The sequence below is a fragment of the Triticum dicoccoides genome, chromosome 3A, assembly GCF_002162155.2.
Source record: "Triticum dicoccoides isolate Atlit2015 ecotype Zavitan chromosome 3A, WEW_v2.0, whole genome shotgun sequence".
Taxonomy (NCBI): Eukaryota; Viridiplantae; Streptophyta; class Magnoliopsida; order Poales; family Poaceae; genus Triticum; species Triticum dicoccoides.
Genome location: NC_041384.1, coordinates 191,713,189 through 191,723,467, shown reverse-complemented (window position 1 = coordinate 191,723,467; position 10,279 = coordinate 191,713,189).

Here is a 10,279-nt window from a genome sequence, read left to right as displayed (position 1 = left end):
CGGGTGCTCTTGCTTGAAACGTTTACCAAAAAGAAATGGGCCAGACAATCGACTCGCATTACAGAAAATGATTGAACAAAATTGCATGAGGTTTATAGTTTCAAAAAATGCACGAGGTTTGTACAACACAAACAAATCGAATAGTCAATAACTTAGATGTGAGATAATAAATCACATCTAGATGTGAGATAGCTAATCTATTTTTATGTAGTATTGTATTATGTCTATCTCAAAAAGTTTGTCCTAGATTTTTTTTGTAAATCCAGATGTTTTTTATCTAACACTAAATGAAATATCTAACTGGCAACCCAGATCATTTTTTTGAGATGGAACACACGTATTCCATTTAAATCACGGCTGAAACGCCCGTTACAGCACGGGTTACATCCACCGGGTAGCTATGAAACCACTCACGTTGCTCACCTTGAGCTCGCCCAACACCCAAATCATTTTTGCAAAGGTAAACACTTCCATTTGGCTGGCCATCCGGAACATTGCGTCGGTCCCTTGCCACGCACGCGTACACGTCACAGGTCCTACCCCCACGTAGCACAGTTTCTTCTTCTTTCTTCTCTCCACCACTCAATCCTTATCCCTTTCTTTTCCCCAAAACTCACGTCTATTTCTCTTTCTTCTCCGAACAGTCAGCCATCATCCCACATCCATCTCTCACCCCGCCATGGCCGGCGTGAAGGAAATATGCCCTAGAGGCAATAATAATGTTATTATTTTATTTCCTTATATCATGATAAATGTTTATTATTCATGCTAGAATTGTATTATCCGGAAACATAATACTTGTGTGAATACATAGACAAACTAAACGTCACTAGTATGCCTCTACTTGACTAGCTTGTTAATCAAAGATGGTTGTCTTTCCTAACCATAGACATGTGTTGTCATTTGATTATCAGGATCACATTATTAGAAGAATGATGTGATTGACATGACCCATTCCATTAGCTTAGCACCCGATCATTTAGTATGTTGCTATTGCTTTCTTCATGACTTATACATGTTCCTAAGACTATGAGATTATGCAACTCCCGTTTTCCGGAGGAACACTTTGTGTGCTACCAAACGTCACAACGTAACTGGGTGATTATAAAGGAGCTCTACAGGTGTCTCCAAAGGTGAATGTTGGGTTGGCGTATTTCGAGATTAGCATTTGTCACTCCGATTGTCGGAGAGGTATCTCTAGGCCCTCTCGGTAATGCACATCACATAAGCCTTGCAAGCATTGTAACTAATGAGTTAGTTGCGAGATGATGTATTACGAAACGAGTAAAGAGACTTGCCGGTAATGATATTGAACTAGGTATTGAGATACCGACGATCGAATCTCGGGCAAGTAACATACCGATGACAAAGGGAACAACGTATGTTGTTATGCGGTTTGACCGATAAAGATCTTCGTAGAATATGTGGGAGCCAATATGAGCATCCAGGTTCCGCTATTGGTTATTGACCGGAGATATGTCTCGGTCATGTCTACATTGTTCTCGAACCCGTAGGGTCCGCACGCTTAAGGTTTCAATGACAGTTATATGAGTTTATGAGTTTTGATGTACCGAAGTTAGTTCAGAGTCCCGGATGTAATCACGGACATGACAAGGAGTCTCTAAATGGTAGAGACATAAAGATTGATATATTGCACGGCTATATTCGGACTCCTCCTTGGCGCGCCTATAGGGCCGGCCGGCCTCCTCCCCTTGCTCCTTTATATACGGGGCAAGGGGCACTCCTAGACACACAATTTGATCCACGTGATCGTTTTCTTAGCCGTGTGCGGTGCCCCCTTCCACCATAATCCTCGATAATATTGTAGTGGTGCTTAGGCGAAGCCCTGCGATAGTTGAACATCAAGATCGTCACGACGCCGTCGTGCTGACAGAACTCTTCCCCGACACTTTGCTAGATCGGAGTCCGGGGATCGTCATCGAGCTGAACATGTGCTAGAACTCGGAGGTGCCGTACGTTCGGTGCTTGGATCGGTCGGATCGGGAAGACGTACGACTACTTCCTCTACGTTGTGTCAACACTTCCGTTGCCGGTCTACGGGGGTACGTAGACAACACTCTCCCCTCTCATTGCTATGCATCACCATGATCTTGTGTGTGCGTAGGAAATTTTTTGAAATTACTACGTTCCCCAACAGTGGCATCCGAGCCTAGGTTTTATGTGTTGATGTTATATGCACGAGTAGAACACAAGTGAGTTGTGGGCGATATAAGTCATACTGCTTACCAGCATGTCATACTTTGGTCCGGCAGTATTGTTGGACGAAGCGGCCCGGACCGACATTACGCGTACGCTTACGCGAGACCGGTTCTCCCGACGTGCTTTGCACAAAGGTGGCTAGTGGGTGTCAGTTTCTCCAACTTTAGTTGAACCGAGTGTGACTACGCCCGGTCCTTGCGAAGGTTAAAACAACACCAACTTGACAAACTATTGTTGTGGTTTTGATGCGTAGGTAAGATTGGTTCTTGCTTAAGCCCGTAGCAGCCACGTAAAACTTGCAACAACAAAGTAGAGGACGTCTAACTTGTTTTTGCAGGGCATGTTGTGATGTGATATGGTCAAGACATGGTGCTAAATTTTATTGTATGAGATGATCATGTTTTGTAACCAAGTTATCGGCAACTGGCAGGAGCCATATGGTTGTCGCTTTATTGTATGCAATGCAATTGCGCTGTAATGCTTTACTTTATCACTAAGCGGTAGCGATAGTCGTGGAAGCATAAAGTTTGGCGAGACAACAACGATGCAAAGATGGTGATCAAGGTGTCACGCCGATAAGGATGGTGATCATGACGGTACTTCAAAGATGGAGATCACAAGCACAAGATGATGATGGCCATATCATATCACTTATATTGATTGCATGTGATGTTTATTTTTCATGCATCTTATCTTGCTTTGATTGACGGTAGCATTTTAAGATGATCTCTCACTAATTATCAAGAAGTGTTTCCCTGAGTATGCACCGTTGCAAAAGTTCTTCATGCTGAGACACCACGTGATGATCGGGTGTGATAGGCTCTATGTTCAAATACAACGGGTGCAAAACAGTTGCACACGCGGAATACTCAGGTTATACTTGACGAGCCAAGCATATACAGATATGTCCTCGGAACATGGAGACAGAAAGGTCGAGCGTGAATCATATAGTAGATATGATCAACATAGTGATGTTCACCAATGAAACTACTCCATCTCACGTGATGATCGGACATGGTTTAGTTGATTTGGATCACGTAATCACTTAGAGGATTAGACGGATGTCTATCTAAGTGGGAGTTCTTTAGTAATATGATTAATTGAACCTAAATTTATCATGAACTTAGTACCTGATAGTATATTGCTTGTTTATGTTTGATTGTAGATAGATGGCCCGTGCTATTGTTCCGTTGAATTTTAATGCGTTCCTTGAGAAAGCAAAGTTGAAAGATGATGGTAGCAATTACACGGACTGGGTCCGTAACTTGAGGATTATCCTCATTGCTGCACAGAAGAATTATGTCCTGGAAGCACCGCTGGGTGCCAGGCCTGCTGCTGGAGCAACACCAGATGTTATGAACGTCTGGCAGAGCAAAGCTGATGACTACTCAATAGTTCAGTGTGCCATGCTTTACGGCTTAGAATCGGGACTTCAACGACGTTTTGAACGTCATGGAGCATATGAGATGTTCCAGGAGTTGAAGTTAATATTTCAAGCAAATGCCCGGATTGAGAGATATGAAGTCTCCAATAAGTTCTATAGCTGCAAGATGGAGGAGAACAGTTCTGTCAGTGAGCATCTACTCAAAATGTCTGGGTATAATAATCACTTGATTCAATTGGGAGTTAATCTTCCAAATGATTGCGTCATTGACAGAATTCTCCAATCACTGCCACCAAGCTACAAGAGCTTCGTGATGAACTATAATATGCAAGCGATGAATAAGACTATTCCTGAGCTCTTCGCAATGCTGAAAGCCGCGGGGGTAGAAATCAAGAAGGAGCATCAAGTGTTGATGGTCAACAAGACCACTAGTTTCAAGAAAAAGGGCAAAGGAAAGAAAAAGGGGAACTTCAAAAAGAACAGCAAGCAAGTTGCTGCTCAAGAGAAGAAACCCGAACCTGGACCTAAGCCTGAAACCGAGTGCTTCTACTGCAAGCAGACTGGTCACTGGAAGCGGAACTGCCCCAAGTATCTGGCGGATAAGAAGGATGGAAAGGTGAACAAAGGTATATGTGATATACATGTTATTGATGTGTACCTTACTAATGCTCGCAGTAGCACCTGGGTATTTGATACTGGTTCTGTTGCTAATATTTGCAAATCGAAACAGGGACTACGGATTAAGCGAAGATTGGCTAAGGACGAGGTGACGATGCGCGTGGGAAATGGTTGCAAAGTCGATGTAATCGCGGTCGGCACACTACCTCTACATCTACCTTCGGGATTAGTATTAGACCTAAATAATTGTTATTTGGTGCCAACGTTAAGCATGAACATTATATCTGGATCTTGTTTGATGCGAGACGGTTATTCATTTAAATCAGAGAATAATGGTTGTTCTATTTATATGAGTAATATCTTTTATGGTCATGCACCCTTAAAGAGTGGTCTATTCTTATTAAATCTCGATAGTAGTGACAAACATATTCATAATGTTGAAGCCAAAAGATGCAGAGTTGATAATGATAGTGCAACTTATTTGTGGCACTGCCGTTTGGGTCATATCGGTGTGAAGCGCATGAAGAAACTCCATACTGATGGACTTTTGGAACCACTTGATTATGAATCGCTTGGTACTTGCGAACCATGCCTTATGGGTAAGATGACAAAAACACCATTCTCCGGTACTATGGAGAGAGCAACACATTTGTTGGAAATCATACAGATGTATGTGGTCCGATGAATGTTGAGGCTCGTGGCGGATATCGTTATTTTCTCACCTTCACAGATGACTTAAGTAGATATGGATATATCTACTTAATGAAACATAAGTCTGAAACATTTGAAAAGTTCAAAGAATTTCAGAGTGAAGTTGAAAATCATCATAACAACAAAATAAAATTCCTACGATCTGATTGTGGAGGAGAATATTTGAGTTACGAGTTTGGTGTACATTTGAAACAATGCGGAATAGTTTCGCAACTCACGCCACCCGGAACACCATAGCGTAATGGTGTGTCCGAACGCCGTAATCGTACTTTACTTGATATGGTGCGATCTATGATGTCTCTTACTGATTTACCGCTATCGTTTTGGGGTTATGCTCTAGAGACGGTCGCATTCACGTTAAATAGGGCACCATCAAAATCCGTTGAGACGACGCCTTATGAACTATGGTTTGGCAAGAAACCAAAGTTGTCGTTTCTGAAAGTTTGGGGTTGCAATGCTTATGTGAAAAAACTTCAACCTGATAAGCTCGAACCCAAATTGGAGAAATGTGTCTTCATAGGATATCTAAAGGAAACTATTGGATACACCTTCTATCACAGATCCGAAGGCAAGGCTTTTGTTGCTAAATTCGGAAACTTTCTAGAGAAGGAGTTTCTCTCGAAAGAAGTGAGTGGGAGGAAAGTAGAACTTGATGAGGTAACCGTACCTGCTCCCTTATTGGAAAGTAGTACATCACAGAAACCAGTTTCTGTGACACCTACACCAATTAGTGAGGAAGCTAATGATGATGATCATGAAACTTTAGAACAAGATACTACTGAACCTCGTAGATCAACCAGAGTAAGATCCGCACCAGAGTGGTATGGTAATCCTGTTTTGGAAGTCATGCTGCTAGATCATGATGAACCTACGAACTATGGAGAAGCGATGGTGAGCCCAGATTCCGCAAAATGGCTTGAAGCCATGAAATCTGAGATGGGATCCATGTATGAGAACAAAGTATGGACTTTGGTTGACTTGCCCAATGATCGGCAAGCAATTGATAATAAATGGATCTTCAAGAAGAAGACTGACGCTGACGGTAATGTTACTATCTACAAAGCTTGACTTGTCGCAAAAGGTTTTCGACAAGTTCAAGGGATTGACTACGATGAGACCTTCTCACCCGTAGCGATGCTTAAGTCTGTCCGAATCATGTTAGCAATTGCCGCATTTTATGATTATGAAATTTGGCAGATGGATGTCAAAACTGCATTCCTGAATGGATTTCTGGAAGAAGAGTTGTATATGATGCAGCCAGAAGGTTTTGTTGATCCAAAGGGAGCTGACAAAGTGTGCAAGCTCCAGCGATCCATTTATGGACTGGTGCAAGCCTCCCGGAGTTGGAATAAACGCTATGATAGTGTGATCAAAGCATTTGGTTTTGTACAAACTTTTGGAGAAGCCTGTATTTACAAGAAAGTGAGTGGGAGCTCTGTAGCATTTCTGATATTATATGTAGATGACATATTACTAATCGGAAATGATATAGAATTTCTGGATAGCATAAAGGGATACTTGAATAAGAGTTTTTCAATGAAAGACCTCGGTGAAGGTGCTTACAAATTGGGCACTAATATCTATAGAGACAGATCAAGACGCTTAATTGGACTTTCACAAAGCACATACCTTGACAAAGTTTTGAAAAAGTTCAAAATGGATCAAGCAAAGAAAGGATTCTTGCCTGTGTTACAAGGTGTGAAATTGAGTAAGACTCAATGCCGACCAATGCAGAAGATAGAGAGAAAATGAAAGATGTTCCCTATGCTTCAGCCATAGGCTTTATCATGTATGAAATGCTGTGTACCAGACCTGATGTGTGTCTTGCTATAAGTCTAGCAGGAAGGTACCAAAGTAATCCAGGAGTGGATCACTGGACAGCGGTCAAGAACATCCTGAAATACCTGAAAAGGACGAAGGATATGTTTCTCATATATGAAGGTGACAAAGAGCTCATTGTAAATGGTTACGTAGACGCAAGCTTTGACACTGATCCGGACGATTCTAAATCGCAAACCGGATACGTGTTTACATTAAACGGTGGAGCTATCAGTTGGTGCAGTTCTAAACAAAGCGTTGTGGCGGGATCTACATGTGAAGCAGAGTACATAGCTACTTCGGAAGCAGCAAACGAAGGAGTCTGGATGAAGGAGTTCATATCCGGTCTAGGTGTCATACCTAGTGCATCGGGTCCAATGAAAATCTTTTGTGACAATACTGGTGCAATTGCCTTAGCAAAGGAATCCAGATTTCACAAGAGAACCAAGCACATCAAGAGACGCTTCAATTCCATCCGGGATCTAGTCCAGGTGGGAGACATAGAGATTTGCAAGATACATACGGATCTGAATGTTGCAGACCCGTTGACTAAGCCTCTTCCATGAGCAAAACATGATCAGCACCAAAGCTCCATGGGTGTTAGAATCGTTACCGTGTAATCTAGATTATTGACTCTAGTGCAAGTGGCAGACTGAAGGAAATATGCCCTAGAGGCAATAATAATGTTATTATTTTATTTCCTTATATCATGATAAATGTTTATTATTCATGCTAGAATTGTATTATCCGGAAACATAATACTTGTGTGAATACATAGACAAACTAAACGTCACTAGTATGCCTCTACTTGACTAGCTCGTTAATCAAAGATGGTTATGTTTCCTAACCATAGACATGTGTTGTCATTTGATTATCGGGATCACATTATTACAAGAATGATGTGATTGACATGACCCATTCCATTAGCTTAGCACCCGATCATTTAGTATGTTGCTATTGCGTTCTTCATGACTTATACATGTTCCTAAGATTATGAGATTATGCAACTCCCGTTTTCCGGAGGAACACTTTGTGTGCTACCAAACATCACAACGTAAATGGGTGATTATAAAGGAGCTCTACAGGTGTCTCCAAAGGTGAATGTTGGGTTGGCGTATTTCGAGATTAGGATTTGTCACTCCAATTGTCGGAGAGGTATCTCTGGGCCCTGTCGGTAATGCACATCATATAAGCCTTGCAAGCATTGCAACTAATGAGTTAGTTGCGAGATGATGTATTATGAAACGAGTAAAGAGACTTGCCGGTAACGAGATTGAACTAGGTATTGAGATACCGACGATCGAATCTCAGGCAAGTAACATACCAATGACATAGGGAACAACGTATGTTGTTATGCGGTCTGACCGATAAAGACCTTCGTAGAATATGTGGGAGCCAATATGAGCATCCAGGTTCCGCTATTGGTTATTGACCGGAGACATGTCTCGGTCATGTCTACATTGTTCTCAAACCCGTAGGGTCCGCACGCTTAAGGTTTCGATGACAGTTATATGAGTTTATGAGTTTTGATGTACCGAGGTTAGTTTGGAGTCCCGGATGTAATCACAGACATGACGAGGAGTCTCGAAATGGTCGAGATATAAAGATTGATATATTGGACGGCTATATTCGGACACCGGAAGTGTTCCGGGTGATTTCGGAGAAAACCGGAGAGCCGGAGGGTTACCGGAACCCCCCCGGGAGAAGTAATGGGCCATATGGGCCTTAGTGGAGAGAGAGAGGGGCAGCCAGGGTGGGCCGTGCACCTCCTCCCCCTGGTCCGAATTGGACTAGCATAGGGGGGGCGGCGCCCCCTTTCCTTCTCCCTCCCTACTTCCTTCCCCCTCCTAGTAGGAGTCCTACTCCTACTAGGAGGAGGACTCCTCCTTGGCGCGCCTATAGGGCCGGCCGGCCTCCTCCCCTTGCTCCTTTATATACGGGGGCAGGGGGCATCCCTGGACACATAAGTTCATCCACGTGATCGTTTTCTTAGCCGTGTGCGGTGCCCCCTTCCACCATAATCCTCGATAATATTGTAGTGGTGCTTAGGCAAAGCCCTGCGACAGTCGAACATCAAGATCGTCACCACGCCGTCGTGCTAACGGAACTCTTCCCTGACACTTTGCTGGATCGGAGTCCGGGAATCATCATCAAGCTGAACGTGTGCTAGAACTCGGAGGTGCCGTACGTTCGGTGCTTAGATCGGTCGGATCGGGAAGACATACGACAACTTCCTCTACGTTGTGTCAACACCTCCGTTGCCGGTCTACGAGGGTATGTAGACAACACTCTCCCCTCTCGTTGCTATGCATCACCATGATCTTGTGTGTGCGTAGGAATTTTTTTGAAATTACTATGTTCCCCAACACGGCGGCTGCATTTTTTTAGGCGAGGGAGAGGCGTCTTGTGGAGCCCTGCGCAGTGGTGTCGTGATCCCCGCACAACGGTCATGTTGGGCCACTACTATTTCGTCATCATCGGTGCCATGGTTGCTTCCTCCTTCCTCATCCTTCGGCGGTGCTCGGTACGACTACGTCGAGGGGGTGGTGCGGCGAGCTTCGAGTAGTGAAGATGTTGGAATTTGTCACTACGGATGCTATATCCAATGCCAAGAGATGTTATGACTGGCCGCGGCACATCTAGGTTTTACTGGATCCGGCGACGGTAGATGCTACAGTCGGTGGCCAGGGATGTGATGTCTGCTAGAACTACGTTGGTAATTTCCCAAAGAGGAAGGGATGATGCAGCAGAGTAATGGTAGGTATTTACCTCAGTGATGATACCAAGGTTATCGAACCAGTAGGAGAACTAAGCAACACTACGTAAACAGCACATGCGCACAAATAACAAATACTTGCAACCTGATGTATTAAAGGGGTTGTAAATCCCTTTCGGGTAACAGTGCCAGAAATTGGCAAACGGACATGAGAAAGTTGTAATAATTTGATAGATCGAACGCCAAATAAAATAAAGTGCGGCAAGGTATTTTTTATTTTTGGTTTAATAGATCTAAAAATAAAAGGCAAATAAAATAGATCGCAAGGCAAATATAACAAAGAACAGACCCGGGGGCTGTAGATTTCACTAGTGGCTTCTCTCGAGAAAAATAGCAAATGGTGGGTGAACGAATTACTATTGGGCAATTGATAGAACTTCAAATAATCATGATGATATCCAGGCAATGATCATTATATAGGCATCACGTCCAAGATTAATAGACCGACTCCTACCTGCATCTACTACTATTACTCCACACATCGATTGCTATCCAGCATGCATCTAGTGTATTAAGTTCATGGAGAAACAGAGTAATGCAATAAGAACGATGACATGATGTAGACAAGATCTATTTATTTAGAAATAGACCCCATCTTGTTATCCTTAATAGCAACGACACATACGTGTCAGTTCCCCTTTTGTCACTGGGATCAAGCACCGTAAGATCGAACCCATCACAAAGCACCTCTTCCCATTGCAAGATAAATAGATCAAGTTGGCCAAACAAAACGCAAATATAGGAGAGGAAAT